The sequence below is a fragment of the Nyctereutes procyonoides genome, unplaced genomic scaffold (genome assembly GCF_905146905.1).
Source record: "Nyctereutes procyonoides isolate TBG_1078 unplaced genomic scaffold, NYPRO_anot_genome, whole genome shotgun sequence".
NCBI classification, from domain to species: domain Eukaryota; kingdom Metazoa; phylum Chordata; class Mammalia; order Carnivora; family Canidae; genus Nyctereutes; species Nyctereutes procyonoides.
Window position 1 is genome coordinate 38,137,956 of NW_026575146.1, and position 27,759 is coordinate 38,165,714.

The window sequence follows — 27,759 nt, forward strand, 5'->3', positions numbered from 1 at the left end:
TCTGGCAGCAGTTCAGGTGGCCATTTGTGCCAAGCAGTTGTCTCCGTCATCCAACAGCTATTACCTGTAATGAGTAACCTGCACCAAAGTTTTAAACCAAAGAAATGACAAGGCAATGGAAGCATTTACTCTGAAATCTGGACTGTAAAAGAAGAGCAGGTGTGAGAATGTGAAGCCCATGCTGTCAAGAGAGGATCAAAGAAGCCCCTTCAGCCCAAAATCCGAGGAGCTTACACACAAATTGAGAAGTCATGCAGAAAGACAGGAAAAGCCAAGAAGAATGGGACCAAAATTTTCCATTTCAGACTGGGGCTGGCTACGGAGTTAACACACTAACAGGTGCCGGGGATGGGCGAGGTTTCCCAGAGACTCAGATAAAGGCCAAGTCTCTGGAAGACAAAGCTTTTCAAAGGTATCATCTCCTCTGTAGGTGCTTATACACTCACATGACATAACAAAATGAGGCAGGGGGTGGGGGGTGGGGAGGAGTACCCACCCAGGTGTGCAAACGGCCCAGGGCTGGCACCAGCTGGGGAGATTTATCTAATCTCATTTTCTATACCTTGTTTTAAAACCCCAAATACCATGATTAGTACTGCATGGATGAAGTGGGAGGAAGGGAGGCTGAAAAAAGAAGAGGTGGATGGAAAACCTCCCGCGCTTCCAACTTCTGCATTGCTCATTTATGCAGGACTTGTCTGCAGTTTTATTAATGAAGAATTTTCTCTCAAAACAAAAACAACAACAACAGAAAAACCAAAAAACAAAAACACCCCCCAAAACCTCTCCTCCATCAACTGAACAAGAACAGTTGTGAAACCTCCCAAATTAAGAAACCGTACACACTGGTTCCTTCCTTTAAAAGCCATTTGTTTGCTATCCTGTCGGCTCTACACAAGCCAGGACTGAACGCAGCAGATCTGTCCTCCGCCCCCACGGCCACCAGGAGAGAAAACCCCACCTGTACTTTCCTTGCACAACATCGCCCGTTCAGCTCTCAGAGCTCAACTCAAATCGCAGGAGCCATGTGTGCCAAAATAGACAGCTTTCATGTGAAATAATAACAGGGCAGGCACGCAAACGAAAAGTGTCTGCCAGGCCCTCGGCGGAGTCCACCAGAAAGCCCAGGAATTGAAAGTGCACTTGGGGCATCCAGGACGGAGGGGGGGGGGGGGCGGTGCACAGCTCAGAGCACTGGTTCAGAAAACAAAAAGAGGCAGGAAAGAGGGGAAGACCAGAGGGAGGATTGACGGGAGGGAGAGAGGGAGGGAGAGAGGGAGGGAGGGAAGGAAGGAAGGAAGGAAGGAAGGAAGGAAGGAAGGAAGGAAGGAAGGAAGGAAGGAAGGAAGGAGGAAGGGGGAGGCCCAGGAGCTAACCTTCTTACTGAGAAAGTCTTCCCGTGGAGAAGACAAACTGTGAAACCTGGCATTTTCGGAGTAAATGACCCCTTGCTCTGGCATGTGCAGCCCCACAAAGGAAAGCCACAGAAATGTACCAAGTAAATAACATTCCAGACATACTGCTGGCAGCATTTCACCTCTTTGGCTAAAACAAAACAGAAGTAACTGCAGGCCTTGTAAACAGGCTCCGAGGCGAGCCTGTGTTGGATGGGTCTGTGGCCAGAGACACGGACGGTCCGCACGTAGCAGCGAGGACAGGACAGCCGTCTGTCCAATCCACCCAGGAGGGCTCCACAAGCGGAGGACTGAAATCCCAGCCAGACTGGCCACGGAGAAAAAGCCTGCTCTGTCCACGGTGACCACTTGCTGCTCGGTCCCGAGGTAGAAGCCCAGCCAAGGCCCATTGGTGCAAATATCAAAGTCTAGAGAGCCTGAAGGAATGCACCAAAGCAGCTGCATGGGGGCTGGGGGGCAGCTGTGCCTTTTCCTGCCCTTTAATCTTTTCCCTCCGATGGCCTTTGTTGTCTCCACCAGACCTCCTTCCCCACCTGCCAGGACTCCCCCAGGCCCGGCCCCAGTGCATCCCTGCTGGGCTCAGGACCCACACTGGCACTGCTGGAATCCCACACTCCCACTTGCCATCCCCAGTCCCTTCTGCCTTGCCAGGAATAAATGTACTTCCTACTGTCTTCTGAGAAAGATCAAAGTCTAAACGTCCCCCTGGGTCAGAAGGAAAGGCGTTTCACTTGATATAAGTGACCCTATTATCTGTGGACAACATGACCTTCTCCCTGAAAAGCAATTTTCCAGTTGAGAAGTAGGAAATCCTCTTGTAGTGGATGGAGTCCGCCCTCTGAGGTTGGGTTTTACCTGTGGGCTACTCTGGGGTCGTATTTCCCTATGAAGGAAATGGCCTCCTTCTTAAAGCTAAATTAAAAACATGGAGTCAGGTTTTGATAACCTTTCTCAAGGGCTGTTAAGAAAATTCTGACACACACGAAGCAATAGCATTTACTTTTAAGGAGACTTTCCTCCTCTCCTTTCGACCCTAAATGTCAAAATTCCTCCTGTCAAGTAGGATTTTTTACATTGTTGTTTTTTTTTTTTTTTTTTTCAAAAGGGAGTGGGGAAAAGTCTAATGCTCTTAAGCTCACTTCAAGGAGTAATATTAAATACTCCTTTACCAACAGATAATCTACTTCCTGCCCACCTTTATTATAGAATGGATGTTTAGAATTTTCTACTTCTACCTTAACCTTGATTTATAAGTTTCACCCCTGGGTTCCTCGCACATTCCCACGTTCTCAGAGCCTTATTCATGGTTCTAATCAGCCAGCAGGTCATCCGTCTTCACTCTGACAAGGCCCATTTGAAAACAGGTTTTCTTGTTTTCCCCTGAAAGGGTCTGTGTCAGCTGCCTCTACAAATGCCAAGTTATCAATTCATCATGGCAGAGGATGGAAGATAATCACTTCAATGATGCCTTCATCCTAAATACAGTTTTGGGTTTGTTTGTTTTTTAATTCACAGAATTTATCGCTTTTCCCAAAGAAGAGATGGATGAGAAAGTAATACTTTCAACTCTCAGAAAGCACAAGCCCACTGGTTCGGATTCTCTATCATAAATTTCTCTTTTGTCACAAGTGGTGGAGGAGGACAGTGGGCTGAGCAGGAGGGCAGCAAAGAGCAAGGGCGGGACACGTGTTCTCATTCTTTCCCAGGAGACCACCAGCGGGGCTGCTCCCTTCAGAGGAGGCCACATGGTGTTGCATGTCTGCTGCCTTGCCCCCTTGAGATTAAAAATATCATTTCTGGCCTGAAAACAGCATCTCAAGACTGTTCCTAAAAGCTACCTCCCCACCCAGATCAGAAGGCTGTGTCTGTTAATTTAAAACATGCTTCTAGCAGAGGAGGAAGGAGTGCCTTCATTACTCTCAAGAGCCACTCCAATCCTTCAGGAGGAATTCAATTTAGAGCGGAAATGGAGAATTTCATCAGATCTTAAGCAGGGGCTGTTCTGTGATTTATTTCATCTTTGTCCAGGGAGACGTGACCAGCGTGGTCCATCTTGCTGCCCAGGGAGAGGCACTGCACTTACAGTGGCAGCTCCATGCTGCTGCCTCAGAGCAGGCTGGGGTAGCGGGGGAGGGACCAGGAGGGCAGGAAATAGCTTTTGGTTAAGGACAAGGAGAACCCCAGGCCACTCCTCCCACTATACTGGAGCTGATCCCAATCCCTGGAGGGAGCAGATTCACTTTTTATAAAGATCCTCAGGAAGTGCATCTAGGAAATGCACTTAGACTCCTCGAGCTTGAACTTCTTAGTGATTCAAAGTTTTTCACAATCTTAACAGCATATGGACCCCGACATCCCATTATGGAGAGGAAGGAAGAGCCAGGGAAGAGAGAGACAGAGGCTCCTCTCCCTCCAAAGTCAAACTAGATTGTTTTAAGGGCCTCATATCACATGAAAGCAACCTTTGCTTGCATGACTTAATTACTTGCTAATTTAATTTGGACAACTAAAAGTAGACTCATAGTAGCCTGAGGCAATCTTCAATGGAGGACAACTCTTAGGTACCACTCCCTAAGATTCAGAATGTGTTTGCTCTTTCATTCTTAAGATGTGATGTGATACATGCCAAACACTTCAACCAATGTGTCTACAAAACCAAAATGGTCAACCTGGGACCCCTCTTCTCCGCAATGAAATTTTGTATTTCCCTCTCTTGCATGCAGTCTAATGCAGGGGATGCATGTGTGGTCCCAAGGGCAAAGGGGTGGTCCAGATGACCTGGATGGGTCCCTGCTCCCATCTGGCTCTGAGACTGCTCAGGAGGAACTAGTTACATTCCATTTGCCCATCTGGCATCCCAGTGGCCACACAGGGTAGTCTGTAAACTGGTGTCATAGCAGACGAGAGGATGTTCTTTGGGGGATATGGACTTTGAGGAGCTTGAGGTAGAAACCAGTTCTAAAAACTTGAAGAAAACTTACTACAGCTGGTCAACACTGGGATCTAGGTTTGAGAGAAAAGTCTAGGATTAGTATAAGTTTTCGGGTAAAAATTCTGAATGGCAAATAGGCAGTAAAACATCTAGTCATTTATCTAAATGGATTTTGGCCGAAACTGCCAACAGTGACTAAGAGAATGCTCAGGGCCACATCCCAGAGACTTCTACCAAAAACACATCTTCCTTCTAGACTCCTTTGCTTTAGTGTCTGCTGTGTGCTAGGCACTGTATGTTATATACATTGTCTCATTTGACCTACCTCATGACCTCAGGAGATAGATTTTATTATTACCCCAATTTTATAGATTCTAAAAGTGAAGTAGAGAAAGGTACAGTGACTAGCTCAAGGTCACATAGCTGGAAGGTAATGGAGTATTTCTACTCATACCATCTTGACACTGAAGACTTACTCCGACCCACTCTCCTGGGGTCATTGGGTATAGACCTATAACTTCTGGGCTCCCATCCTGTGCCACCTCAAGCCCTGTGGCACAATGATGCCCTTGTCAGGGCTCCATCTTCAGAGTCCACTCAAGGGAAGCCACCAGCCATGCCCTGGGACCTCTATTCCCTAAATCTGTCACATCCAGAACTGGTTCAGGGTTACCAGACCTTTTGGTCAGCAGAACATCAGCCTCTTTCTTGTGGGGAGGGTAAGGATGGAAGGGATTGAGGACAAAGCATGGAAAACATCACTACTCCATTTCTGAAGTCCCCAAAGTACCTGAATTCCTGAATGTGAACCCCTCATTCTTCCTAACCCTGCCCTATGCCAGGAGTGCCTCATGGACCACTGCAAGGGGATGCTTAGACAAGCAAGTGCAAAGGTACATAGGTCAGCCCCTTGGAGTAAGAAGGTCCCAGGAAGAGCAACACACCAGACTCTCCCCAGGCTTTATCTCCCACTCATTTTTGCTAAAGCTTGACATTTCTTTTTCCTGAAAAAACAGTATTTTATAAAGCAGTCTTAGGTTCACAGCAAAACTGAGGAGAGGGTAGAGAGTTCCTTTACACCCCCTCCACCCACACATATCTAACCTTTCCTACTATCGACATCCCCCACCAAAATGGTGCATTTGTTATTGCAATTGATGGACCTCCATTGATGCATCATTATCACAGTCTATAGTTTACATTAGGGTTCACTGTTGGTGTGGTACATTCTAGGGGCTTGGACAAATGTATGAATTACAGTATCACACAGCACACAGTACCTTCACTGCCCTAAATGGTCTTCTGATTTTTGTTTTTCAAGAAGAGATGGTTTAAAGCAGATCACAAACTCAAAGGTTTATAGGAACCAAGAACATAATAAAATGAGGAATGTGGGAAATAAGGGAAGTGGATAGAAAGATGAGGGAAGTAAGCAAAGAGATAAGGAAATAGACAAGGAGAAAGGGAAATAGATAGGAAATAGGGAGAGAGACAAGGAGAAGGGGAAATAGACAAGGAAATGGGGAGAAAGACAAGAAGGGGAAGGAGACAAGGAGAGGGGGAAGGGGACATGGAGAGCTGGGAAACTGATAAAATGATAAAATGAAGCAAGTGGGTAACAAAAGGAAGGAGGAAGTAGACAACAAGATGGGAAATGTATAACAAGATGAAGGAAGTAGTTTAGAGAATGATAAGGATATAGGGCAACAGGGAACTACAACAGGGAAGTAGAAAACAATGGGGCAAAATAGGCAGCAATTCTAAAAACTCCACATCCGAACAAACCGACCTATGCACAGGGGCTACAACTCTGGTATGAAGCAGTGGTCCTAGGGGAAGAAGCCTATGCTTTCACTGCACATGGAGGTGACGTCTGCATCCTACTAGGGCTCAGGAAGGGGAAAAGCTCAAAAGCCGGGAGGAGAGAGGGGGCTCCCTGAGGCACAAGGAAGGAAGAAGGGGTGGTGCCAGGGACACCAAAACATTTTTGCCCGCTTCATAATTTTGTTTAGGCCTTAGGTCTGAGGCCTATTGCTACCAGGAAAAATGAAAGCATGGCAGCAACAAAACAGACACCACCTCTGGCTCTAGCAATCACAGAGACCACTTTTGACTTGAAAAAACAGAGACTGTCTTTGGGAGAGTGCTTAGCTATCGAAAAGCAGAGCAATGGATCCTAACCTTCTGCACCGCCAGGCAAGCTGTCCATGGGGAACACTGTCTAGACCTTGGCCCCCCCGTGCTAAGTGGAGGCAACTGGCTACATCTGACCCGGGCTACCCTGCCTGAGGATGGGGACAGTGCTTGGCATCTAGTGGCCATGCTCATCTTAAAAGCTAAAAAAAGCTACAGGTGGATGTCTCAGGTGTTAAAGCTAAAGAATCAGAGGCAAAACTAGTACTTGAATTATCCAACTTGATTCAGACTTCTTTCCTTCTGAATTGTAGTGTGCCTGTTCAACCTAAGGACTCTGTGGAGTCTCACAGATGAGAATAAAGAGACAACTTTTGAAAAGTTACTGGATACTCTGGTGTTCGGACACCTGGGACCCACCACACCAAAACTATATGAACAATATTTATTATAGCTGAGCATGTATTCTGAATCATGAAATTACTTACGAGCCGAGGGCTGTGCATTTTCTACAGGATCTGGAGAACTCTTCTGGTAAGTAATTACCAATTAAAACATGTTGGCAGCCTCCACTGGAGCACATGGATGACAAAATGTGATTCTCTCCACTCTCTTGCACACCCCCCCCACATCCTCCCCACCAGAATGATGATGTTTGTTCCCATAAAAAGAGCTAATAAAATTAGCTTCCCCTGTGATACAGGGGAAATCTTTATTTAATAAAATAATGCATTTTGCTTCGTTCCCAGAACAGCAACAAAATGGTGCAACTGAGAACCATAATAGCTCATCCAGTTGGTTTTCACTGTGTGTACAAGTCTGTCATTTGTGGCCATGCAGAAGCTTGGAGAGCTGCTTCATGAAGGAACACGTTCAGGCAGCTTGCATAACCCTCAGTAAGAAGTGTGTGGTTATGGGTTTCCTTTGAAATACAGAGTGAGCTCTCTTTGGATCCCATGTTCCTTGTCTAGAAAAAGAAATTGTAGGGATTTCCTGAACAGTACTCAGAACTGTAACTGATGAGGGTGCAGGTGCAGGTGGGGAGATCATCAGTTGCTTCTACAGCCGAGAGGCACCTGGGGATTCTGAAATCTCAAGATGTCTTTGGGAATATGGTTCAATGTGGCACTGGGGGCTACTGAGAGTGGGTGTGGACAGCGATAGGCCTGAGCACAGTAGAGCACGCAGATGGGTACAAGGAGGCCTGGAAGCAGACTCGGTGCAGAAGGCACAGGGCCCTCCTGTCAGACAGCCACTCTGTCAGCTGGCTTTCAGAGCACTGGGTTCTTTGGCGCAGAGCAAGCAGCAGGGCTGCCCTAGGGCATGGGCTAACAGAATGAAAGGAAGCTGAGTTTAAGTATTCTCTAATGGTCGGTCAGATGGTGGTAGTGGTGCAGGAGGAAAAGGAGAAGAAAAGCAAAATCATAATGATGCTAAATTTTTTTTTTTTTAAGATTCCACTTATTTGACAAAGAAAGAGAGTATAAGCAGGGGGAGCAGGAGAGAGAGAGAAGCAGGGAGTCCGATGCTAGGGCTGGATCCCAGGACCCTAGGATCATGATCTGAGCCAAAGGCAGATACTTGACCGACTAAGCCACCCAGACGCTCGGGATTGATTTGATATAAAAAAAAATTTTTTTTTTTAAATTTCTTTCTTTGACAGAGAGAGCAACAGAACACAAGCAGGGGAAGGGGCAGAGGGACAGGGAGAAGCAGGCTCCCCGCTGAGCAGGGAGCCTGATGTGGGGCTCGATCCCAGGACTCTGGGATCACCACCCGAGCCAAAGGCAATCACGTAACCAACTGAGCCACCCAGACACCCTGACGACGGTCAACTCTTAAGACAGGCTTACTCTCTCCCAGCCATGGTTCTATATACTTCACCTTCGCTAAACCATTCAATTCTAATAATCCCATGAAGGAGATATTATTATCATCCCCATTTTACACACAAGTAAAGTAACCCCCAGAGAAGTTACATCGCTTGTCCAAGATCCCATAGTATGTGTCAAAGCTGATTCAAACACAGGCCACCTGGCTCACATAGGTGTTTTGCTTTATCAACATCGGTGTGTTTCAGAATCACCTCGAGATAGGGTTACTAGATAAATATAAGAAACCCAGTTAAATTCAGATTTCAGATAAACAATGAATAATTTTTAGTGCATGTTATGTCCCAGGGCTTGTTAGAACAGTTCCCTGGGCCTCCACCTCCAGAGTCTGATTCGGAGGCCTGGGCAGGCTTGAGATTCTGTATTTCTATGAGTTCCCAGGTGATGCTCATGCTGCTGGTCCAAGGACCACACTCTGAGAGCCACTGATATACATTGTGGGGGCTCTGTAGCACTAACTTAAAAAACAAGAAAAAATCTACTGCCAAAGTTTCTAAGTGGGAATATTTCACCTTGACATTCAGATTTTCTAATTATGTTGAAAATTGGAAAGATTTGGCCACATTGGCCCCACATTCCCATGTAGCAGCTTCAGCTGAAGAGCAGTGGACCTTTTAGAGGGGGCTCTGGGCCCTCAGACCCCAGCTCCTCACACTCCTTTCTGTCTCCCACCACTGGCTGAGTCCACTTATTTGTAATTGTGTCATTTTTTTTCTCCCCCTTTCTTATGTCAGGATTAAGAGAAAAGCAAAATATTTCTCCTATCCCTGTCTCCATTAAAAGTGGACAGAGAAGTGGCACCTGGGTGTCTCAGCGGTTCAGCGTCTGCCCAGGTCATGATCCTGGGGTCCTAGGATCAAGTCCCGCATTGGGGTTCCCCATAGGGAGCCTGCTTCTCCCTCTGCCTGTGTCTCTGCCTCTCTCTGTGTCTCTCATGAATAAATAAATAAAATCTTTAAAAGAAAAAAAGTGGGCAGAGAAGGCCAAGTGCTCTTTCTAGGGACGCTCTGCCATGCATTCATTTATATTTGCTGCCTGACTCCTTATAAGCATGTGGATTTAATCCCTTATTTAGTTTTTCTTATGAAAAATTCTACTATCAACCTTGTTCGTGTCTAGAAAATAGTTTAGCCAACTCTTGCTTCATGGAGAGGACAAAGACACAAACTTCAGCCTCACTTAAGTCAGTCACTACAAATTCCATATTACTAAGAGTAGAATTAATTAGGTTTATTGTATTTTTGAAATCCAAACAGTTTCAATTATTACTAGTCACTAATGGCTTATAATGAAGGCAGAGCTTGTTAGCTAAGCAAACAACTGGCATGTTTGTTTAAAGTGTAAATAGAAGGGAAATTCATGAATTAAATGAATGAATTCGCTGATTGTTCTCATGAGGCTGTAAAGGAGCATTCAGCTGCCACAATATATATCACCACCTTTGCTGAAAGGATTAGCCTGCTCAAGTTATCTTTATCCGGTCAGAGATTTTCTTAGTGGTCACTTACAAAGTAAATGTCTCTCTGAATTTTTGAAAGTACTCATCTGCATCAATAAATGCCATTAAGGATAAGGGATCACCTGACTGTGAGGGGTTTATAAATAACTTTGCTTTTAAAAACAATAGCCATATCCCCTAATCTTTATTTGACTCTACAAATAGACTAACGCAGCATGCTTGAGGATATAAAAGGAACAATATACCTCATATTTTCCAGGGTGGTCCCAGAAAGTATGGGGCAGATGGTCATTCTCAGGAGTACTGAACTTAACATCATTTCCCTTTAAAAGGTAATAAACCGCACCAGAAACAAAAAATAAACAAATAAAAGGTTTCACTCTCTCTCCAGGTCTCCTGGTTTTTAACTAAGTTTCTTATTTAAAATTCCAAGTCTTTGCCTTTCTTCTCTCCAAATGCAAGTTTCGTGTTTACTGGATATCTATAGTTAAATCCCGTTTCTCTCAGATGTGAATACCATGCTGAAAGTGTAGGGGAGAGTCACAGGAGTTCCTCTCCTACATAACTCTTAGTGCCCATGAGCCCATTCCTGGGCAGTTGCCTTCTGGTCTCGTGGAAGGCAGCTGGATCTCTTTGCACTATGCTTCACTGCAACTAACAGCAAAGACAACTCAGGCTGGCACACACAAGAAGAGGTTCTTATCTTTCCTGTAACAAGACCCCAGAAGATGGTGGTTGCGGGGTTGGTTCAGTGACTCAGCCATGCCATCAGAACTCTAGGCCTTTCTATCATCCCACTCTGATGGCCATTCTTACTGCATTCACTCTAGTCCTCATGCCTGTACCTCATGGTCCCAAGTTGGCTACCACAGCTCCAGGCATCACAGTCATGTTCAACATAAAACAAAAAGGTGAGAGAAAAGGGGTACTGTGCCAGCAATATCTGTCACTTTCAGCAAGAAAGCAAAATGTACCCTAGAAAGCCCATAGCAGATATCTTCTCATTGGTTACCCCAAGCTGTAAGGCAGCACAGGGAAGAGGCTCTTTGGCTTTATCTGATTCCATGGCAGAAGCAGGCAGGAAGACGGGATTGCTTATGGGTGTAGAAACGGCTACAGCATCCTAGTGCAACCCTCCTTCTCACAGATATTAGAGAGCCATTCCTTGGGTCTCTTAGAATGCAAATACTTTCAGAAGAAAAAAATGCACTAAAAAGAATTCACACTGAAGTGTTAGTAAGGTACCTCATATTTTTGTAGACAGGAGACAGTCTGAACACGGGGACTGTAGGATGGGCAAGTAGATGTACTTCAAAGACAAATTCTTTCTATTTCCCAGCTTAACCTGATGCTGGCTGACACCTGGACTTTTATTTTACCTTCTTACACCCAGGGAAGACTGAAACCCATTGAACCCAAAGGCTTTGGGGACAGAGCTCCAGACTGGACTCATGGCTCTCCCATTTACCAGCTATATCACCGTATCAGTTTCCTATTGCTGCTATAACAAATGACCACAAACGTAGTGCCTTAAAACAACACAGGTCTGTCATTTCACAGCTCTGCAGGACAGAAGTTTGACACCAGTCTTGCTGATTTTAGAAGTCAGGACACTGGGCCTCGTGTATCAGGCAAAAGATGACTGAAGGGGGGCAAAGGGGTCTTCTGGGGCATTGGTCACACTGTTTCTTTTTGTTTGTTTGGTGTTTGTTTTTTGTTTTGTTTTGTTTTTTTCACACTCTGTTTCTTGATCAGGGTGCTAGTTACAAAGGTATATTCAGTTCGTGAACATTCAACAAGTGGTACACTTAAGTTGTGCACTCTTCTGCAGTATAGTGTACTTCAATGAAAAGTTAAAAACAGACAGACAAACAAGTAATATTAGGAGGAGTTCATTTTCTTCTTGGAAAAAAATCAAGGCAAAGAAGAAGCCAGAGTCCCGCTGGTAGGGACAGGAAGGAGACCAAAGACTGGGCAGCCTTCCTCTAGTCCTTCAGCTGAGTGTACTCCAGGCCAGTTCCCAACACTAATTATGTGTATATTTTAAATCTCTCGAGGAGAAGTTTTTTTTATTATTATTATTAATATCTTTTGCCTTAGAGTCACATTTCTATTACAAGTGAAAGGTACCTTGTATCCTTCAGACACACCTGTAAAAACAGAACTGATACTGCCATATATCCACTCCTGCTTCATTTTCTTTCAGACATAGTGGAAAACATGCCACTATAATAAACCTCTTTTCCATCCTAGCCAGCTGGAAAATTACGTTATGACTGAAATGACATCATACAGCTATGACACCGAGCCAGCGGCTGCTCTAAGAAATCTGGGTGAGGCAGTGACAGCATGGACGTGAACACCACTCGGCAATGAATCCCACCTTTTATTAGCAAATGGCTTTTTTATTGCCATGACATTTCAAAAATGAAACTGTAGCAGCCACACTGTTGGGAAGCCATTGATCACCTAACATCCCTTATCGCTCAAACTAACCACATTTGTTAAATCAGATGAGAATAGGAGTAGGAGAAAGCTCGTTTTAAACTAGTTCCGAAGGTGGAAGACAGGGGGTGGGGCCAGGGGAGCAGTGGCTCCCAGGGGGTGGGTTAGCATTCCCTCTGCTGCTATCAATTGTTTCTAAAGTGGCCTCAAGTAGAAGTAGTCATAATAATAGCATAAGCAGTAGTAGTAATAATTGCATCTACAATAATATTCTTTGACACAGAATACTAACATCTTATGTCAGTATTCTTAACACTCTAAGCAAAACCCTCAACACTCTAAGCAAAACCCAGCCTGCTGATAAGGCAAATATAACAGGACAAGGCCCTGACTCTCCTCCATCTTTTCAACTTTTGTGATGAACCATAGGAAACTGCTCATATTTGACCATTTTCAACATCCCAGAATAGACAATCTTATATGGCTCATCCTACAGACTTCCCTACAGAATCTTCCCCAACCCAAGATTCTTCTCTGCAGAAATGTCAGAAGCTGCCACAAGATCTGGGAGCATTCCCATACTTCTCAAGCAGCAGAGAAGTAGAAACGCTGTTGCATCCCACTGTGGAAAAGCACAGAAGACAGGTCCTGGGCAAATGACACTATGCTGCCCTCAGAAAGCAGTGGGCCCTACCTAGGTCAGTGCCCCAGATCAGTGCCTGCCTGGCTTTGGCCAGTTCAATGTGAAGCCAGGCATCTCAGGTCAGGAACAGATCCTAAAGTCAAAAGCAGAAACAGGAATGGCCAGAGCAGGGAGACTGGAGGCAGGCTGAATGGATCTGCAGCTGATGGGCTGCATGCCTCGTGGCCATGTCTGCATCTGCAAGCCAGAGAGAATAAGCCTGGGACAACACAACAGAGAAGCTGGAATCCAACCGGGTGGTGTGATTTGAGTGACTCAGCCTCGCACAGATGCCTGACCCCATTAGATTCAGGTATTATATGGTCCTAGGGCCCAGTGGGAGATAGCACACCATTTCATAGACACTGGCCACAAGATGAACATGCATGCCATATTCATTTAGCCAGCTGCCAGCAAGGGCTCTGGGAAAAAGAACAGGTTCATTTTTATGGAGGACTGGAGGTGAGGAGGAAAGACAAGTGTAGGGAGCACTGTAATGGAGAAGAAATTAGCCAGTGGGGGTTGGGGGGGGTAGGTAAGAAGAGCAGATCTTGGGCAGAATCTGGCTTACGGGTGAGAGATGGACTGGGTCAGGGAGGTGAGCTAACACTGAAGCGGGGGAATATGAGAGACTGGTTCTGGAATCCCTGGACAGTCCATCCAAAAGGGATCTTAGACACCCGCCCCTCCCCATTCTACATAGGAGAACACAAAGACTCAGAGAGCCAGCTCATTCACTCCACGTGGTGGGAGCTGCCTGTGTGCCACGGTTCATTCATGGCAGACCCAAGTGTGGTAGACATTTTATTCAAGACTCATGAAAACCCAGTCATGGCAGAACCAGTGGAAGAAACCCCCTTGCCTGAAACTGCTGGCTCACTTGAAGCTAGAAGCTCGTGGCACCTGAGGGCAGAGGCCTGCCATCCTCTGTAGCCACTTCTGTAGCTGCTTACTGGGGGGTGAGATCTCCCTCTGGTGAGATCTGGCCTTTTCTCCTGCTGACAGAGAGAACCCTGAAGGAGAGTTCCAACCACATTGTTTTTTTTTTTTTTTGTTTGTTTTTTGTTTTTGTTTTTTTTTAAAGATTTTATTTATTTATTCATTAGAAACAATGAGAGAGAAGCAGAGACACAGGCAGAGGGAGAAGCAGGCTCCTCACAGGGAGCCCAATACAGGGCTCGATCTCAGGACCCTGGGATCATGACCTGAGCCGAAGACAGATGCTCAACCACTGAGCCACCCAGGTGCCCCCAACTACACTGTTTGTGTGTGTGTGTGTGTGTGTGTTTTGCTTTTTTTGTTTGTTTTTGGGTTTTTTTTTTGTTGTTGTTCACTCACCAGTTTCACCAGTTTCATATGGGATGAAAATAATAAAGCAGAAAAAGAAAACACACCATATCACTTTCTAAGTATAAAGACTGTCATATCTTCAGGGTGTAACTCTAACAGTGTACCCGATTGTTTTCACATTTTCTCTCATTTAAGGCTCTGCAAACTGACCTTTGGGTTGAACAGATCTCTGGAAAGAAAGCCTGGCATAAAGAAAAACTGGGTTATGCTGGAGTGTCAATGCAGGTAACCTTAACTACAGTGTTTGCTTTTGCAAACACTGTAATGTATGAAATAAAATATTAATAGCCATTACCTCAGTTCTTCTGAGAACAGACCTGACTCACAGTTTGCATGTGGCATGATCTTCACACACGCGCCTCCCTGAGAGCACAGCTCACGTTACCAGGCGATGGGAGCCTCAAAGCAGGCAAGACCAAGCCGAGGGTATGTTTTTACTCCATAATGTCATGGGCAACGTTGCTTATTTTGGCGACCAAGTTCACTTCTTCTGAATTTACCGCCTAGCACACTAATCACCTCTAAATACATAAGAGGAGGGTTGGCAAAATTATTTTTAACTTAAAAAGGAATATATTGGAATAAGATTAACATCTCTAGGTTATTTATCAGCAGCCAGAGATGCAATCATCCCACTGAACTCTGACATTTGGAAGCACCGAAAAGGCAAAATATTTGTGTTAATGGATATATTTCCAATGCTTCATATTTGCAAATTGCAAATGAACATAATTTGATTTTTAAATTCTACATGCACGGTGTTAAGTATGGCAAAGACCTTTAGCTTCTCAGGGTCTTCTGGTAGGTATGGTTTCTCCTTTTCTCCTTCTGTCCACTGTCTTCTTGATAAGTTTCAGGTTCTCAGTGGCCTAAAAAGTGACTGTTGGACACTTTTGCATATGATGATTATTTAGCTGAGTTGAAGAATACAAGTCAAGTGCCTACCCTAGTAAACACCCCACAAAGGTTAGCCCTTCCTTCTTTCTCTCTTAGACTACTAAGTGCTTTCAAGTCCGTGTTTAGAATTGATTCTTCAAATCCCCCATGAGATAGTGTAAAGTGAACAGTCCACTTTTATTGGCGGGGGGCCCGGAGGGAGAGGATGGCTAATTCACTCCTCCAGACGGGATGTTGGCACAGTCCACGGCTGGACCGAAACTAGTTCTCTCGGCCACAGCTTAGTGGCAGGGCTCCTGATCTAAACTGCTTCTTTAGGTGGCCTGCCACACCAAGGTGTGTTTTTTAAATATGTGCAATAAAATTTGGTGTGGTTGGAGAGGTGGTGGTGAATGGGAACCCACCCACAGGCAAATGACGTCAAAAAGCTAGGAGGAAACATTGGGCTTCTCTGTTCTCGAGAAGCTTCTGCTATGTTAAGCAACCTGAGAAGGAAGCTGACTTTCCATTAAAAACCAGCCGCTTTGGCAGTCATCAGAGACGGCCTGGGGTATTATACTTCCCCTCTCAGGAAAAGTGGGGAAAATAATTTCCATAAGTTGGAAAGGAAGAGATCTGGAGTTCAAAGAGTCTCAGAGCTGGAAAGGCACTTAATGGTCATTTGGTGTAACCACTACTTCCAAACAGCAAAGAAGGAAACTGAGGCTCAGAGCAGGCTGTGGACTACATCTTGGCCCCTGGCTGTCCAGGGCAGCTCACTCTCTAGACTGTCACAAAGCCTGCACCTTTGTCTATGGCCCAAAGGAGAAAATACTGTGTATTCCAGTTTGCAGTGGGGTTGTGTCAATGGAGGTACATGGATGGCCGAAAGGAAAAATGTCCTGTCCCGCTGATACTCTTGGGAAGAAGCTCTGGAGAGGCTAGGATGTGTGTGTGTGTGTGTGTGTGTAGGGGGCATACAACCAGGCAGGTCCTTCCCTCCTACACCTTTGCCCATAACAAGATGATGTGTGGGGTCAAGCCCCTGAATCCTGGTATCTGGGAAACCAGACTGCATGGGGACTGGGGACAACCACTAGATCTCTCAGATCTTAAGCTTTCTCCTTTGCAGAGAGGACCCTGAAGCGACAGCTAAGGGACAACTGAGAAGCATTAGGCAGAAATCACCAAGCACAGCTGTCCACATGTTCTACACGTGGCTGCAGGTTCAGCTCTCCCCGTCTTTGGGAAATCAATAAGCCCGATTTTAAAATACCATGGTGTCACTCACAAATGCGTTTATATTTTCCCTAGTAAGTTAATAAGTTAACTCTCCCATCAGTGATCTCCCAAAAGAGAAATTCTTCAATTAATAAGTAGTAATACCCTTATACTTTTAAAGGGCCCTTCACTTTCAACTATTCTTTCTCTTTTTGATGGAACCTCAACAGTTTTGTGAGGGTTGCAGATTTTTTTTCCCTTGATAAAGCGAAGACTCAGAAAGAGGAAAAAACAGACCTGGAACGGAAAGCTCATGTGTTGGAGCTGGAATGCAGGCCGGGCTCCTCTTCAAACTGGACTCTGGACACGTGCTCGGCAGGACCAGCTTTGGTTCCACAGTCCACAAAGTGAATTCATTCAAGGAACATAAATTCTTGGTCCATGCCTGGGTTGGACACAGGACACAGAGGGCGGATACTGATGCTGAGCCCTCCATTCATTCAGCAGACGTTTACTGAGCCTCCTAAGTGCCAGGCTTCTGTGCTTGGTGCTTGGGATACATTCACAACAAAGGCGGCTGACACTGGGGTGGTCAGAAAGATTACCTAGTCGGGGAGACATTCCGGGCATGTAACTCTACTGCAGTACAAAGTCGTTCACTTCTTTACCTCTCTTGGTTCCTGTCTTTTTTTGGTATGAAGTCAGATCTGCAGCCCCCACCTCCTTTATGTTCGGCCCGGCCCACTCAAGGGCCCCTCAGGCTCTCCCCTCACAGGACCTGATCTCCACTCCCTGCTCAAATGACAGGGGTGATGGATGGTTCTGCACACTGTCTGACTGCTTTAGTCTGAGTGTCAGCAGTTGTTAGTGATGTGTGTTATTATTTGATCATTGATAGATTTCATTATGTGTAGTTTCTATCATGGCATTTACTGGAAGTGTGTGTGTGTGTGTGTGTGTATATGTCTGTGTGTGTGTTTCCCAGAATATATTTTTATGATGGTTGGACAAAAGTGTGAAATTAGCAACTTTCCAATAAGTGCTCACTGACATGTAGAGGGAAAGTACATCTGAATAACAAGGCTACCTCTGTAAATGTAACGATAGGAAAGAAATGACAGAAGAACGTATATTTTTACTGTTTTGATTAAACTAGACCTTTAAACCAAATTTTTATCTTTTTTCTTTTCTATATATTACTCTTAGTTTCTTGATCCACACAGGCTGGCTCCTTCACCTTACCTCTCTGTTATCTAAGGGCCTGGGACTGGTATTAAATGCAATCCCTACACAGCAATAGCTTTTATAACATTTTACAACCACTTTTCTTAAACAAAATGTAAGTGGAGCATAAAGAAATCAATATTTTATATTTACTAAAAAATCACTGATTGCTCTTGAGTTTGTTACTGAGATGAATGAAATGCATTCTTTAATCGGAAAAAAAAAGGATGGGGGAGGGAATCACATAAAAGCATAAGTAGCAACCCAAAAATTATTTTCTTGGTTTATTTTATGTTGCAGCTACACAAGCCATCCCTTTTTGTGTATCCATCAATAAGATATCTGTTGTGCTTTTGTACAAAGAACAAAGATGCTTTTATCAATTCTCAAAAGTCTGTAGGACAAACCATTCATGTTGTCAAACCCCCTAAAACCCTTTCAGCAAATAATGAAATCCATCAGTGACAAATGTCAACATACTAATTTGTTAAATGCAAAACAAAAGCAACATTGAGAGAAGGCGCTTCATTTCATGTTATATCAGCACTCCAATTTGTACCAAGTTTATGGCAACCCACGGATCATGCAATATTAAACAGGGCTGTATTATAATGACTATAGCTGGAACAATAAACTCTCCTTAGCAAGAACACTGACAGTGAAGCTGAAATACGTGCTCTGACTCTAGTACATTCAACTGTTTCCAAACTACCTGAATTTCTGTGAAGACACCTACTTCTAATGAAGAATCGTGGCCTAAATAATCCAAACACATGGATTTCAGGTAGATTAAAAAAAAAAAAAACAGAAAACTGAAAAATAAAATTGAAGTCCTAGGGAAGACTGAGAATTCAGTTTAAAAAGGCCATTAGGGCACTTGGGTAGCTCAGTGGTTGAGTATCTGCCTTGGGCTCAGGGCGAGATCCCAGAGTCCTGATCCAGTTCCTCATCGATCTCCCAGCAGAGAGCCTGCTTCTCCTTCTGCCTATGTCTCTGCCTCTCTCTGTGTCTCTCACAAATAAATAAATAAAATATTTTTTAAAAAATAAAAAGGCCACTTAGAACAAAATGAAACTCTTCAAGGTATAAAACGTATAATGAAAGGATCTTCTTGATTTTCACTGTTGAGCATGATAAAAAGGATATTTTAACTAAGGTTGTCATATTCCACATTATGGAAGACTTTATTTTTTAAAATATTTATTTATAAAAAAAATATTTATTTATTCATGAGAGACAGACTGAGAGAGAGAGAGAGAGGCAGAGACACAGGCAGAGAAGAAGCAGGCTCCTCGCAGGGAGCCCACTCTGGGACTCAATCCTGGATCCTGGGATCACGACCTGAGCTGAAGGCAGGCGCCCAACTGCTGTGCCATGCAGGCATCCCTATGTAAGCCTTTAAAAAGAAAAGCCTGAAGGAAACAGGAGGACGGGTGATGCTGAGGGGCAGGGCTCTATCTGCACTGTGAGAGGGAGAGCCTTTGACCTTTCCTGTGAATTTTTTTTTTTTTTAAACACAGCTTCAGATGACACTCAGTGGCCCTAGCGGACTCAAAGTGCAATTGTCAGAGAGCTGGTGGGTCTGCAGGCTTCGGGGCCAGACATCGCTTGAATACAAATTCTGGCTCAAGTACATGCTAACTGTGTGACTTCAGGTCAAGTTCTTTACCTCTCTGAGCTTCCCTTTATTATCTCTAAAATGGACATCACACCCACTTTGGCAGGGAAGCTGTAAGAATTTTCAATGTCATGTATGATTTTTGATACATGAATGTCTTGGCCAGGCTTCCTTCAAATCATTTGTCACCCTCTTTACTTTCAGAGAGATTAATTAGTTGAGCTCGTGGGCACTCAGCTGAAGATGTAGCAAAGGGGCACCATTTCAGACAAGAAGAAGCCAAATTGTGTAGTTGTGCTGCACAGACAAAAAGCATCAAATGGCAATCAAATGGCAATTGCAAGGGTTTTAGTGATATTTTTTAAAGTGTATCTAGTTTGGATTTCCATGTATCTTCAATCAATTCAGTTACCATCAAGAGAGAGTGAGGACGACACTTGCGGTGCCTGACCACAGATCCATTCACTACTGTTTTCCCCAGCACGGGGGCCTGCTGCCCTGTTACAATCTTTACAATAGAAGCAAACAAGCAGAACTACTTTAAGGAATGGAAATGCAAAAAGGTATCACAGAAAGATAAAAGTGAGCTACTGATTTCTTCCTTAAATGGTGTGCATGCACACACACACACACACACACACACACACACAAACACACACAAAGAAAATAGTAGGAAACGGAGGGCCAGAAAATGCACTTACATTGTGATGAAAGAGGTAAATAAACACATCTTTGGAGAAGATAAGTCACACAAATCACACAACTGATATCTTGGGTAAATTCTCAATTGGGCAATTGCCACCTATATGTCTAACATGTCATTCCTTGTCGTGCGTTTTGGATACAACACCTGCCTATGCTTCCAGTCCTAACAGGGGACATGCTGGTGGGGAAAACATGGAACAGCTGCTGTGTTTCACCAACACAGTAACCTGTGTTTTAGCAGCTGACCTCCTCACCTTACTCTGGATTCATTCGCTGAGATGCAGCACAGTATACAAAGTAAAATCTAACCAGCTTATTTTCCTTTCTCATCTTCTGAACGTCATTCACATTAAACTCTATTCACCCTTTTTCAGTCCTTTCTCTCTATATATGTGTATAAGAAACATTAAATGACATATTCACTGAAAACATGACTTTCTTTCCTACTTAAACAGTCAATTAACAGCACACATAAGTCAACTGTAAGTTCTTAATACTTAGAATGTGGTCTGGGACCAGAACCATGGACATCTCCTGGGATATTCCTAGAAGCAAAGAATCTGGACCCATCTCCACACCACCAAATCAAAATTTGCATTTGAAACAAGGTCCCCAGTTAATTCATATGCACCTTAAAGTTTTAGAAGCACTTTCCTAAATGAAAAGTATATGTATTTTAAGTGAAAGTAACTGAAAAAGTCAGATTTTTTTCATCCTCTTGTGGACAACAAAATGTGTGGGGGACACTGAGAAGCAGGAGGTAGTCCTAAGGACTCAGGGTTAATCCCACATTCAAAAGCTAAAACCCACAGTTAACAACTATCAGATGAACACTGGCCATATGTGGAATACGGGGCCAAAGTGGAGAGGACTCAAGGATGATAAGCACAGGGCCTGTCCTCTCATTTAAAACACTCACTATTGGGGATCCCTGGGTGGCGCAGCGTTTGGCGCCTGCCTTTGGCCCAGGGCGCGATCCTGGAGACCCGGGATCGAATCCCACGTCGGGCTCCCGGTGCATGGAGCCTGCTTCTCCCTCTGCCTGTGTCTCTGCCTCTCTCTCTCTCTGTGTGACTATCATAAATTAAAAAAAAAAAATAAAAAAAAAAAAAACACTCACTATTCCCTCAACATAAAAAAGGTCATACATGACAAGTCCACAGCTAATATCATACTCTACAGCGAAACGCTGAAAGCTTCACCTCTAAGATTAGGAAAAAGGCAAAGATGCCCACTCTTACAACTTTAGTCTACATAATATGAGAAGTCGTAGCCAAAGCAATCAGGTAAGAAAAGAAATAAAAAGCATCCAAATTGGACTGGAAGAAGTAAAACTGTCACTATTTGCAGATGACATGATATTATATGAAGAAAATCCAAAAGACTCCACCAAAAAACTAGTAGAGCTGTTATAAGCTCAGTACAGTTGCAGGATACAAAATCAATATATATATAAATCATTACATTTCTATATATTAATAACAAACTATCACAAAGAGAAAATAAGAAAACAATCCCATTTAAAACTAAATCAAAAAGAAACACCTAGGAATAATGTTTTTAAATCATTTTTTTAAAATTTTATTTTCATCATGAAAAATGTACTCTTTAATCCCCATCCCCTCCACCCCCTTCTCCTCTGGTAACCATCAGTCTATTCTCTATAGTTAAGAGTCTGGTTCTTTTATCTCTCTCTCTCTCTCTCCCTCCCTTTCTCCTCCCCTCTTTATTTCCTTTGCTCATTTGTTTTGTTTCTTAAATTTCATGTATGAGTGAGATTATATGGTATTCATCTTTCTGACTTCTTAGGCTTAGCATTATACTCTCTAGCTCAATCTGTGTTGTAGAAAATGGCAATAATCCACTCATCTAGTAATGGACACTTGGGCTGCTTTCATAATTTGGTTATTGTAAATAATGCTTCAATAAACACAGTGGTGCATGTATCCATTTGAATTAGTGTATTTGTATTTTTTGGGCAAATATCCAGTGGTGTGACTACCTGATCATAGGACCGTTCTAATTTTTTGAGGAATCTCCATACTTTTTCCACAATGGCTGCACCAATTTGCATTCCCATCAACAGCACATGATGGCTCCTTTTGCTCCACATCCTCACCAACACTTGTGTTTTTTGTGTCTATTTTGGTCATTCTGACAAGTGTGAAGTGATATCTCATTTTAGTTTTGATTTGCACTTCCCTGATGATGAGTGATGTTGAGCATCTTTTCACGCATCTGTTGCCCATCTGGATGTCTCCTTTGGAGAAATGTCTGTTCATGTTTTCTGCTCATTTTTAAATATTTGGGTATTGGGCATTGAGTTGTATAAGTTCTTTATATATTTTGGATACTACCCCTTTACTGGATAGCATTTGCAAAGATCTTCTCCCAGTCTGTAGACTGCCTTTTGGTTTTATTGATTGTTTCCTTTGTTGAGCAGAAACTTATTATTTTGATGTAGTCCCAATAGTTTTGCTTTTATTTCCCTGGTCTCAGACAAAATACCTAGAAAAATATTGCTATGGCCAATATCAGAGAAGTTACTGCCGGTGTTCTCTTCAAGGATTTTTTTGATTTCAGGTCTCACATTTAGGTCTTTAATCCATTTTAAGTTTATCTTTTGTGTATGGTGAAAGAAAGTGGTCCAGTTTCATGCTTTTGCACATAGCTGTCCAGGTTTCTCAACACCATTTGTTGAAGAGACTATATTTTTCCCATTGTATATTCATTTCTTCTTTGAAGATGAATTGACCATATAATCATAGGTATATTTCAGGATTTCCCGTTCTATTCCACTGATCTATGTGACTAGTTTTATACCAGTATCATATTTTTTAATTACTACTGCTTTGTAATATAACTTGAAGTCTGGAATTGTTATACCTCCAGTCTTGTTTTTCTTTTTCAAGATTGCTTTGGCCTATGGATAAATTTAATTAAGGAGGTGAAACATCTATATACTGAAAACTATAAGACATTGATGAAAGAAACCGAAGACACAAATAAGTGGAAAGATATTCTATGATCATGGATTATAAGACCTAGTATTGTTTAAATGTCCAAAGCACCTAAAGTGATCTACCGATACAATGCAATCCCTACTAAAATTCCAATGGCATTTTTCACAGAAATAGGATAAATAATCCTAAAATGTGTATGAAACCATAAAAGAACCCCAAATAGCCAGAGCAATCTTGAGAAAGTAGAGCTTTCTTCTTTCTTCTTTTAAGGCTGGAGAAATCATGTTTCCTGATTTCATACTATATTATAAAACTCTAGTAATCAAAACAGTGTGGTATCAATATAAAAATAGGCATTTAGACCACTGGAACAGAACAGACACACCAGAAATAAACTCATGCATATATGGTCAATTAATTTATGATGAGGGAGGCAAGAATGTACAATAGGGAAATGATAGTCTCCTAGATCAATGGTGCTGAGGAAATTGAACAGCCACATTTAAAAGAATGAAAGTAAATCATTATTTTATACCATACACAGAAATTATCTCAAAATGGGTTAAAGAAAAAAAAATGGGTTAAAGACTTGAATGTAAGACCTGAAACCACAGGACGCCTGGGTGGCTCAGTGGTTGAGCGTCTGCCTTTGGCTCAGGGTGTGATCCTGGAGTCCTGGGATCGAGTCCCACATGGGACTTCCTGCATGGAGCCTGCTTCTCCCTCTGCCTATGTCTCTGCCTCTCTGTGTGTGTGTCTTTCATGAATGAATAAAGAAAATATTTTTTAAAAAATACCTGAAACCATAAAACATCTAGAAGAAAACATAGGTGGCAAGCTCCTTGACATTGGTCTTGACAATTACTTTTTGAATTTGACAACAAAAGCAAAGGAAATAAAAGCAAAAACAAACAAGTAGGACTACATCAAATTAAAATGCTACTACACAGCAAAAGCATGATCAAAAAATGAAAAGGCAACCTACTGAATAAGAGAAAATATTTGCAAATCATCTATCTGATAAGGGATTAATATTCAAAATATATTTTAAAAAAACCCTCCAACTCAATAGCAGAAAAACGTCTAAGCTGAACCAAAACAAACAATACAATTAAACAATGGGCAGAGGATCTTTTCTAAAGATTTTATTTATTTATTCATAAGAGACACACACAGAGGAAGAGACACAGGCAGAAGGAGAAGCAGGCTCCCTGCAGGGAGCCTGATTCAGAACTCGATCCCAGGACCCCAGAATCATGACCTGAGCCAAAGGCAGACGCTTACTGAGCCACCCAGGTGCCCCAGGCAGAGGATTTGAATAGATACTTTTCCAAAGAAGACACACAGATGGACAATGGGTATATGAAAATGTGCTAAACATCATTAATCATCAGGAAAATGCAAATCAAAATCATAGTAAGATACCACTCCACACCTGTTTAGGATGGCTATCATCAAAAAATACAAGAAATGCCAAATGTTGGCAAAAATATAGAGAAAAAAAGAATCCTTGTGTACTCCTGAAAGAAATATAAATTCATGCAGCTACTATGGAAGTTCTTTAAAAAATTAAAAATAGAAATATCATATGATTAAAAAAAAAGAAAGAAAGAAATATCATATGATCCAGTAATACTACTTCTGGGTATTCATCCAAAGGAAATGAAAACACTAACTCAAGAAGATATCTGCACTTCCATGTTCACTGCACCATTATTTACAACAGCCAAGACATGGAAATAACCTAAGATAACCTAACATCCATTTAAGGATGAATGGATAAAGAAAATGTGGCATATATACACAATGGAATATTATTCAGCCATAAAACAATTAATCCTGCCAATAGTGACAGTGTGGATGGACCTTGAGAGCATTATGCTAAGCAAAATAAGTCAGACAAATACTTTACGATCTCACTTATATATGCAATCTAAAAGAAAAAACTGAACTCACAGACAGTACAGATTGGTGGTTGCCAGAAGCAGGGGGTAGGGGGATGAGTGAAATGGGTAAAGGTGGTCAAAAGGTACAAACTTACAGTTATAAAATAAATAAGTTCTGGGGATGTAATGTACAGCATGGAACTATGGTTAATAATATTGTATTATATATTTGAAAGCTGTTATAAGAGTAGGTCTTAAAAGTTCTCATCACAAGAAAAAAATTTCTAATTGTATGGTGATAGTCATTACTAGGCTTATCGTGGTGATCATTTCACAATATATACAAATATGAAATCATTAGATTGCATACTTAAAACTAATATGTCATATGTCAATTATATCTCAGTTAAAAATTTAAAATAATAAATACTATGCTTTAATATACTAGGTTAGGTTATTAAAATTGCTACAATGAAAGAATGTATTGTGAGGTATGGGGGCACAGAGAAGGAAACAATCAATTCTTTTTTAATTTGAGCAAGTCCAAATATTCTATTCTTTGTCATTCTCCATTAAAAGGTGGAAGTTCCATAAATATACGTCAATTCCACACAAGTCAGGAAAGACTATGAACGTTTGATTTCCCGGTTTTTGATAGTGGGTACCATATTCTATATCACTGTTTTGATAAATCTCCCATCTAACCACTTACTGCAGTGATATTTCATACTATTTACTCAACTTTGCAAAGATTAGAAATAGAAAGCCAAATGGTAACCACCTCCTGACATTAGGGAATATGGAAAGGTCAGTTTTGCCAAGATCTGAGAGAAAATGAGCCAATCCAAGCAAGACCTATCATAGGAAAGACCTGAGCAAGGTCTAAGAAATGGAGCACCTGGGAAACATCCCACTTAACTTGTGAGTCAGACGTATCCTCACTGCAAAGCTTCGTGATTTTGTTTAAAGTCAGTTCCCAGAATCTCAGATATATCCAGAACTGAAAGCTAAGTAGAAAACACTCTGAAGCCAAATATAGATGACATTTGGATTATCAACACTCCCCATTCTCCGCTCTCAGGGAGAAACCTGAAAGTTGACAAAGATATAGATATGCGAGAAAAAATGTTTCCAAGAGAATTATTAGTACTGAATACTATTCCAGAAGTGATAGCTTGTGTCCTAATGATACCTTCTATCCAAGTACCATCAAACACTTTCCTAGTGCAATCTGGGGCAGGAGTAGTGAGAAATGGGGAAGATCTAGAAGGCTCAGAAATGGTGAGAAAAAGCAGCTCTGCACTCACCTCCATCAGGGGTGAAGAACCACCAGCCAGCCCTCAATAAGATATCAGTAGGACCTTGGGATAATACTATTCCTTAAAGGTATGTTTTGAAGGATAATGTTTAGATTAGCTAGCTACCGTGGTCATCACAATCGCTTTGGTGGCACTGAAAGTTTACAAAGTAGAATGTTCATAAATCACAGAATTTGATAATGAAAAGGGACTTTTGCCACCACTTTCTACCTAGTAGTTTCATTTGACAAAGTAGAAAACAGACTCGGGATAAGGGAAAGCCCCACAACAAGCAAGTTAGTGGCAATCAGTAGTTAGTGGTGGCATTCATGCCCTGACTCCCTGTCCAATGTTCTTTGTATTATAAGAGCAGTTTCCATCCTGGGTTCCCTGGAACACTCTGAATCCCGTAAGTCCACAGGAATGAACTATGTTCAGTATTTCAGAAAGTTCCAATGAATTTATATATTTGCTGGGTGAAAAAGGCAACACAGATTCAAGTGCCAAGTCTCTGCTTTTGGTTAAATTTATTATAACTCTGTGTTAATTCTTAGTTAGATAGTAATTTGGGACTCAAGCAATGTAAGTTTTAAAATCTTGTGATGCTTATAGAAAAAGGTTGCCTGTACTTTGTTCATATCTTTTGTTTTTGTAATTTTAATAATGAAAACCACATGTGTAGTAAAAAGATCTCAGCGTAAAAAAATAGCAAATAATGAGGAAAATGCTCTTCTCATCATCAGTCCTCCACTCTGAGTCTTTCTTCTCCAAGATGAAGTGTTAAAAGCTCATTATGAATCTTTCCAGAAAGTATTTTCAGGTAATACAGGGTAAATGCATGACGTCAGATCTTGTTTCTTAAGATGATACTGTATCTCAGAGCTTCTCCCACATGTAGTTCTTCTACCTTTTTCCTTTTGAAGGCCACAAAGAAATCCATTGAATCGTGTGGTACACTGCACTCACCCTGGCCCTACTAATGGGCACTTAGATGGTTTCCAGAGTTTTGTTTCCACCATCAATACTAAATTGCACATTCTTGCCCAGTTATCCACCTATACGTTGGTGGCATTCCTACCAGTGGAAGTGCTGAGTCAAAGAGAACATGCTTTTGAAAGTTTGGTAAATATTGCCAAATTGCCTTAAAAGCAACTACAGCAAATTTTCCTCCTACAAAAAAAGAAAAAAAGAAGTGAAAATGCCAGGTTCATTTGCCCAGTTTTCTTTTGGGTTACATTATATTTTCATTTTGAGAAGAGGGATTTTAAAAGCTACATGTTAGAACACTTTATAAACTGTTGTCATGTGTTACGAATATTCCCCTCCCCTATTTGTTTTATTGCTTCTGGTCTTGTTTATGGCATTTCGTTCAATAAAGAAGTTTAAAATTTTATTTTTTAAAAATATTTTATTTATTTATTTATTTATTTTTTAATTTTTTTAAAAATTTATTTATGATAGTCACAGAGAGAGAGAGAGAGAGAGAGAGAGAGAGAGAGAGAGAGAGAGATAGAGAGATAGGCAGAGACATAGGCAGAGAGAGAAGCAGGCTCCATGCACCGGGAGCCCGACGTGGGATTCGATCCTGGGCCTCCAGGATCGCGCCCTGGGCCAAAGGCAGGCGCTAAACTGCTGCGCCACCCAGGGATCCCTTATTTAT

General features: G+C 42.3%; 1 protein-coding gene across 16 annotated transcripts in view; it reads right to left on the reverse strand.

Annotated features, from left to right (window-relative positions):
* AOPEP (aminopeptidase O (putative)) overlaps window positions 1-27,759 on the reverse strand; it is a 335,041-nt gene that overhangs the window by 145,561 nt on the left and 161,721 nt on the right. The window lies entirely within an intron of this gene.